This window comes from Podarcis raffonei, chromosome 14 (assembly GCF_027172205.1).
Source record: "Podarcis raffonei isolate rPodRaf1 chromosome 14, rPodRaf1.pri, whole genome shotgun sequence".
NCBI classification, from domain to species: domain Eukaryota; kingdom Metazoa; phylum Chordata; class Lepidosauria; order Squamata; family Lacertidae; genus Podarcis; species Podarcis raffonei.
In genome coordinates this window covers 40038011-40046511 of record NC_070615.1, presented here as the reverse complement: position 1 = coordinate 40046511, position 8501 = coordinate 40038011, and positions in this window count along the sequence as shown.

The following is an 8501-nucleotide window of genomic DNA, read 5'->3' as shown; positions in this document are numbered from 1 at the left end:
TGGAATAAATGTTGTTTGCTTGTCAAGACTAACACAGGTAGAATCCCAATTAGTCAGGAAAGGCAATGGAATGTTGTGTGTTCAAACACTCCTGACAAAGCAATATGCCTTTATTAAGTGGCAGCTGTGAAATCTGCCAGAAGCTGAGCCTAGCATTTCATTTTTATTTCATTTCATTGCCCATTCCATATTCCAAACAGGTGCCAGCACTAATTTCATGAAGTGCAATAAACAATTGCACTTGCAAACTTGGCTCACAGATGCTCCTTGCTAATAAATGGAGCCTACAAAGAACTACAGAAGCTCTCCCTGCTCCCACTGGGGCCTAGTGATGGGGGAGAAACTCAGTTTGATTAGGATTTTGATGCAAATCTACCTAATTTTCAGTTTCTGAAACAATATGCGAATGGAAACACAGCTCTCTTTTGAAATTTGCACTTTTGAAATTTTGTGGTGCAGTTCTTCAATCAAACAAGATGTATAAAAATGTGGCCATCCAGAGAAAGTGTGCATAAGATACATATATTAATGGAAATGATATATGAAATGCATTATATTGGGGCAAAATGTGCATATTAGAGGAAATTAGCACTAAGATGCTATGAATTTTCACGAGGACTTTAAAAACAACAACACCTGATGCAGAAAGTAAGGAAATTAACTTATTGGGGGGGGTGGAATGAGAAACCGAGAAGAACCGAAATGGACAGAATTTTCTATCCTGGCTAGAACCATACCAAATGATCTACAGTCTTGTTTAACGAGGCCATCGCTGGCCTTTTACCTGAATCTTAAAGAGGGAGCCCTTTCCCCAGCAAAAAATTGCCCAAATGTACCACTGTTTCTGTAGGATAAGACAATGAATAACAACAAGTCACAGGCCACGGTCACAGCATGCATTCAAATGCTGCCATTCTAAACAGTTGTGATTTCCCCCCAAGGAATTCTGGGAGCTGTAGTTCGTTAAGAGTGGCGAGAGTTGCCAAGAGACCCCTTTTCCCTCTCACAGAGCTACAATCCCCAGATTCCTGGGAAGAGGAATCGGGTGGTAAACCACCCTGAGAACTGGAGCTCTCCACATTTTCACATCAGTTCATGCTTGTATTATTTTTTTTAAAAAAATCCTCCTGAAAATTCATCAGCATTTTAGTGTGATTTTCTCCTTACACACCTAATTTTGATGAATAGATGTATTTCTGCAAAGCAATCCCTCCCCCAATACAATGTATTTTTCTATGTTATTTTCACCAGCTTATGTTGTCTATATGAACACGTTACCCAGCGCTGGCCCATCCATGAGGCAAGATGAGGTCACTGCCTCAGGAGGCAGGATTCACAGGGGCAGCAGATCCAGCTTCCATGGAATGCCTCACCCTCTGCTGTTGCCATGATGGCTGTGGCAAGCTCCTTGGAGCCTCGTCCTAAGTAGCCCATGCTGCAATACTGCCTCCACAGTAAGGTAGAGGTAAAGGTAAAGGGACCCCTGACCATTAGGTCTAGTCATGACCAACTCTGGGGTTGCGGCACTCATCTCATTTTATTGGCCGAGGGAGCCGGCGTACAGCTTCCAGGTCATGAGGCCAGCATGACTAAGCCACTTCTGGTGAACCAGAGCAGCACACGGAAACGCTGTTTACCTTCCCGCCGGAGTGGTACCTATTTATCTACTTGCACTTTGACGTGCTTTCGAACTGCTAGGTTGGCAGGAGCAGGGACCGAACAACGGGAGCTCACCCTGTCGTGGGGATTTGAACCGCCGACCTTCTGATCAGCAAGTCCTAGGCTCTGTGGTTTAACCCACAGCGCCACCCTTTCTCCTTCTACCCCTAGGGAGGATATGTTGGGTCTCCTGGGGTCTGTATATGCCAGGCATGATTCAAAGGAGGCCCCTTTCACCCAATGATGGCACTTGATTCCCAGTTCAACCATCGGGTAAGGTTGATTTGATCCCCTCTCTCGCCACCACTGCTTGTTCCCAGTGTAAATCTTCACTCCTTCTTCTTTTCTGGCAGGAGTGTGCCATTTTGTGGTCTGCCTCAGGTGTCAAAATGTATTGGGATGGCCCTGACTTTATTCATGGATATGCATTTCTGTACCCATCATTTGGCTGGAGCACTGCAGAATTCAGAGTGCGAATTTTGAAAGATGGCAGTTTTCCGGTTCAGGTATTGTTTTAGAAACCGCAAATTAAGTAAGGCCGTCTTTAAATGTGAGCCTGGATGAAGTTTCTCCCCTATTCCTACCAGCAGTTTTAGAACATGCCACGCATCTACTCTGGTCTGTCAGAAGGACATCCTAAAAATTGTCTTGATGGAGGAGATGTCAACTGCTCTGTTACTGAGCTGTGGCCCTTCCCCAAATCCTTCGAAGAAATCCTTTGCAGATTTTCTGGAATTAAGAATTCATGTTTTCGATTGTGAATTCGTTCTTTTGTAAACAAACACTGCTAATTATCTTTCTTGTCTTTCTGACAATCCCAGCATCAATTAGCTATATTTAGCTAACTGCATGCAATTCTGCAAGACACACATGAAAGATGACTTAGTCATCATATTTTCTTTTTCAAGAGAACCCACCCAGAATCCCCCAAATCACATTTAAGCAGCTTAACTGGGCAAGTTTTGCTATCCACTGTAGATGGCAATTCCCTGAAACACTAGTATCTGTTTGTTTACTGTGGGGACCAATGTAATCTCCATCATATGGATGGGATCTTTCAAATCCTCTGTTTTAGAAGATACTGTGAGCCTGGATCATAATCTACATCAGGAATGGATGGATGGATCAATCAATCTATAGGTGGATCTACACACAGGAAAAGAACGCTATGAATAAGTCAGAAATTAAATCGTTCTAACGAAAGAAAAAAACGCTATGTAAAAATCATAGAATAGAATTTTTTTTGCTCTCCGGTGCCATCTGGTGTTGCATGTTTATAAATCATTCAAAGCGTTGTTTTTTGACTAATGTAGCTGAGTCCTATTTGGGAAGGCACACAAAATACCAACAAATGGATTTGGTTAGAGCAGAACGTTATCAGAAAATTGTTGGAATGCAAGTATTATATGGTTTCTAGCAAGCAAAGGGGAAGGGGGGAGAATGTTGGGGCATAGTCAGATGGGTGGCATATAAAATTATTGTTGTTATTGTTATTGATATTGCTATTAATTTCTTAAAATTGACACATGTTGGCAGCCATAAGGAGGGAAGGAGGGAAGAGTAGGTTTATATACCGTGCTGTTTTCTTTTAAAGGAACTCACCATGAAGTTGTTACAGTAAGAGCCACGCTTTTAACATCTGGTAAAAAAAAGATGTCCGTATCCTTGAGTACCGCCAGAAAAAAAGGCTGCTGGCCACTCTGCAGATAGGAAGTTGTGTTGTTGCCAGTCCTCTTTCTGTAATTTATCTTCATGGGCCCCAAACCATGACAAGCTTCTAGTGAAATGACAGCCTCATTGCTGTGACTGAATCACTTCAGGCCGTGGCAAGAATTAATATGATTCAGAGACATCTGTTCTGGGTTGGTATCCAAGAGTGGGAGTCGATTCCTCATCCCATGTTCTCTAAGGCACCCAGTGAACAAATTCAGGTAAATCATCAAATGGGAAACTTGGGGAGACAGTTGGCTACAATCTCCCCTCTATGCTTTTAACCCTAGCATCTTCACTGTTTGAGATATTTTTAGGTTCCAGATTTGTCCAATCATGTGGCACCTCTTCACCTTTTCGCCATTGCACTATTGCACAATTTTATAATTTCATCATTTCACAAACAAAACTTAAAGATAGAAGAAGGGGACAGAACAAATATTTCTAGCTTTTTTTTTAGCAGTTTACTTCCCCGTTGGAAAAAGTCTGAAAATACTCCTGATGGAATCCAGCCCGATTCCATGCTGCCCATTTTAACATGGTGTGTTCTGGCACATTTTGGCACTCATCTTTTATTGGAGTGGGGCAGGATTTGTCCCTCTTACTGCTGATAATGGGTGAACACATTTTAATTATTCTCATGCTTTATTTTGTGTTTTCCATTTTACATGCTTGATAAGTTGATCTGTACTTTAACATTTTGTAAGTGCCATGGAGACATTTTGTGGAAGAAGAAAAGAAGCTATGAAGAGCTCTATTAATATTAAATAAATAATTCAAAGCTTCCCCTTTTCATCTTCTAGGGCTGGAGGAGAAATTAAACTCAGTCCCTATTGAAAGGCTAACCTACCTAACACGGACTTTCTGCAACAATATGAGAACCCAAACACAGTCAGCCTTTGAAATTTGCACTTGTTCGAATTTTGCAGTGCAGCTCTCCAGCCTAGTAAACTGTGCAAACACACATGGACCAAAGGAAATTGTACATATAAATGCGTATGTTCATGAAAATAGCATACAGTGGTACCTCGGGTTAAGTACTTAATTCGTTCCGGAGGTCCGCTCTTAACCTGAAACTGTTCTTAACCTGAAGCACCACTTTAGCTAATGGGGCCTCCTGCTGCTGCCGCGCCACCAGAGCACGATTTCTGTTCTCATCCTGAAGCAAAGTTCTTAATCTGAAGCACTATTTCTGGGTTAGCGGAGTCTGTAACCTGAAGCGTATGTAACCTGAAGCGTATGTAACCTGAAGCGTGTGTAACCCGAGGTAGCACTGTACAGTGATGCATTCTATTTGAGGAACATTATATCTGAGGGACCATTCTCACAAAAATGGTGGAGTGATGTGGAAATGTGATGAACTGAATTTAAGGTTAGGAAAACAAGAAAAGGAGAGAAACCAAAATTGACAGTTTCACCCTTTCCCTCTAATGCCCTCTGTTACAATCGACATGAGTCTTACAAGGCTTTGAGTCAGTCAGTTGATCTATTGGGGAAACATGACCGCTCTGGCACTTTCCAGGAGAATGCTGCTCTCTCCTACTACCTCAGGCGAATAAAAATGTGGTTTGACAATCCTGTTTTGTCGCCATCATCTGATAAGGAAGTCCGCTCTGCCAACCTGAGGGGACGGCAGCAAAATTACCTCGGGAAAACAGATAGCATCGCTAATAGCTTTGTTCTCGTCTCATTTATAACCCAGATAACTCTTTCCCTCTGAGGCTACAGCTTCCCACAGCACCGATTAAATGGGTAACAAGCCATCTCTCTCCCCCTCCCTCTCTCTCTCTCTCTCCCTAAACAAATCTCCCCCCCAAAAAAACAATACATTTCCTAGACATCACTAAGGGCGTCACCTCCAGGGCTAAACAAGTCTACAATACAGTGCATAATTACTGTCCAGGTAACAAAAAAGTTGTTTTATTGCAGGGGTAGGGAGCCTTAGGCCTGGGGGCTAGATATGGCCCTATGAGCCTCACTATATGGCCACTGGTCCCATCACCTCCTGGCAAATAGAAGGGGAAGAAATGGAGGCAGTGAGAGATTTTACTTTCTTGGGTTCCATGATCACTGCAGATGGTGACAGCAGTCACGAAATTAAAAGACGTCTGCTTCTTGGGAGAAAAGCGATGACAAACCTAGACAGCATCTTAAAAAGCAGATACATCACCTTGCCGACAAAGGTCCGTATAGTTAACGCTATGGTTTTCCCAGTAGTGATGTATGGAAGTGAGAGCTGAACCATAAAGAAGGCTGATCGCCAAAGAATTGATGCTTTTGAATTATGGTGCTGGAGGAGACTCTTGAGAGTCCCATGGACTGCAAGAAGACCAAACCTATCCATTCTTAAGGAAATCAGCCCTGAGTGCTTACTGGAAGGACAGATCCTGAAGCTGAGGCTCCAATACTTTGGCCACCTCATGAGAAGAGAAGACTCCCTGGAAAAGACCCTGATGCTGGGAAAAATTGAGGGCACAAGGAGAAGGGGACGACAGAGGATGAGATGGTTGGACAGTGTTCTCGAAGCTACCAACATGAGTTTGACCAAACCGCGGGAGGCAGCGGAAGACAGGAGTGCCTGGCGTGCTCTGGTCCATGGGGTCTCGAAGAGTCAGACACGACTATACGACTAAACAACATATAGCCCTTGAGTCTCTCCCAAGGCCATACTCCTCATCAACCCTGCTCTGTGGTCTCCTCCAGTGCATTTGCTTAACTGGAATATAGCCTTGAACTGTGGCCATGCCTCTACGTTGCCTGCTTGGAGGATAAAGAAGTGTGTGTCATATCCCTCCCTCAATATTTTTAAGATAAAAATAGGGATATCCTATTCCATAATCATCATCATCATCAACCTTCCCTCTGCAGGGTTTCCTTCAGATGTCTTCTAAACGTTTGTATAGTTACTTACCTCCTTGGCTTGGGGGTCACCCTCCAACATTTCTCTGCTGAAAATAGGGACGTCCTAAGGAAAAATGGGACATTCCGGGATCAAATCGGAAACCAGGATGGCTGGTAAATAGGGACACTTGAAGGGTCTGGGGTGTGGGTGTGGGTCTCTCTCTCTCTCTCTCTCTCTCTCTCTCTCTCTCTCTCTCTGTGTGTGTGTGTGTGTGAGTGTGTGAGTGTGTGAGTGTGTGAGTGTGTGTGTGAAGCAACCTCTGAACCTTATTCCCCTCACAGAACTACAATTCTCAGAGTGGTTTAAGAATCAATCCCTCCACTGCGAACTCTGAGAATTGTAGCTCGGGAGCCGGGAGAAATTGCAGGCTCGTGATCCCAAGAGTTTTCCCTCCCCTGTCACAAACGAATCAGAACGAATGCTCTATAAAAAACAGTCATAGTCTAACTTCCACATAAACTTTGTGCGAGCGAATCAGGATGAATGCTGAATAACTAGATCATCTGGAAGGGCCCTAGAAGATAGAAGAGAAGGTGCCAAGCAGATCCATCTTTGGAGAGCATTACACAAACATCCCTCCCCATGCCTTGTGGTGGAAGGGTGACCTGTTGCAGACTGCTTACCGAGCCCTGCCTCAAAATTATTATTATTATTATTATTATTATTTATTTATTTATTTATTTATTTATACCCCAGCCACTCTGGGCGGCTTCAAAAAAAAATATTAAAATACTGTACTACATCAAACATTAAAAGCTTCCCTAAACAGGGCCGCCTTCAGGTGTCTTCTAAAAGTCTGGTAGTTGTTGTTCTCTTTGACATCTGGTGGGAGGGCGTTCCACAGGGAGGGCGCCACTACCAAGAAGGCCCTCTGCCTGGTTCCCTGTAACTTGGCTTCTCGCAGTGAGGGAACTGCCAGAAGGCCCTTGAAGCTGGACCTCAGTGTCCGGGTAGAACGATGGGGGTGGAGATGCTCCTTCAGATATACTGGACAGAGGCAAAGAACTTGCCATCTGTAGCCAGATGGCCTATCAGAAAAATTACTATTATCACACCAGGCAGCATCTGCAGAGAGAGGATTTCAATCCTGTGCCCAAGGTAGGGAGGAAGGTACAACAGCAGGGGTGGGTCATAGCGCTCATCTGAGCACATGTCAACAGGCACAGCGCTGATTCAACAGCAACAAGGTCACGGAAGGAACTACAGTGCTTCTCAGGCTTCCAGAGTGCCACTGGCAAAAATCCAGATGCTGCTCATGTTTCTTTTTATCTCTGAGCCAGTCAGCACTCAGCCATGGGGCTCAAACACATGTGCGCACACAACCCTTTGCTTTATCTGTGGGAGACAGCCAGTGATGGCTTGGAGCACCTGCCCTCCCTGGTTAGAAGCACAAATTTCATGCTCCGCTTCAAGTCTGCCAATCTATACATATATAGAAATTGGATTATTTAGCCTAAATTGTTGACTTAGAATCAGTACAGCTCCAGGTTGTTAATTTTGCATGCCACCCCGATCCCCAAGATTCCAGGGGTTCCAGGCACTTATCCAGGGTTCGCGTTTCTTTTAGAATGAGGGACAGTGGAAACTGTGGCGTCTCTGTGATATATGGCTTATGTACACATGTATACAAACTGAGCCTACAATGGAGGGGTTCCCAGCATCAGCACCCCAAGAGGGCTTGCTCCCCCATAGTCCCACATCCTCCTATGCAATTTTGCCTGCTATGCCCCTTTCTCACAAATAAATTCTCCCTTACAGAATGCATTCCTGCACGTTGTTTTCACCAATGTGTGCATTTTATGCACAGTTTAACTGAGCGATCTTCAACTGGTCCAGATCCGAGACCCACCTCTGACTCCCAAGCTCCAAAGGTGTGGTACCACGGCACTGAAAGACTTAGTCCACTTAGAAACTAAATGAACACCTGGTAACTTAGGGGAAGTTGGGAGCACTGCTCCAGATGATCACAGCAATGTGGATTGTGAATAAGGGACAATAGTCCCTCTGCTACCTTTGGTTTTCTCCTGGGGTGTTTTGGCATTGATTTCTCCAAGCACTTCCCAATTGCCATCTTGTCTTCCATTTTCAACTTTAATAAGTATGTAAGAAGCTTCCTGCTTGATCGTACCTGAGGTCCACCTTTTCCAGGCACCCAGTGTCCACCAGGAGTCAGTGTTTGTGATGCTGCATACAGCGAATGTCTTTACCTAAATTCTTCTGCTTCCCTGCA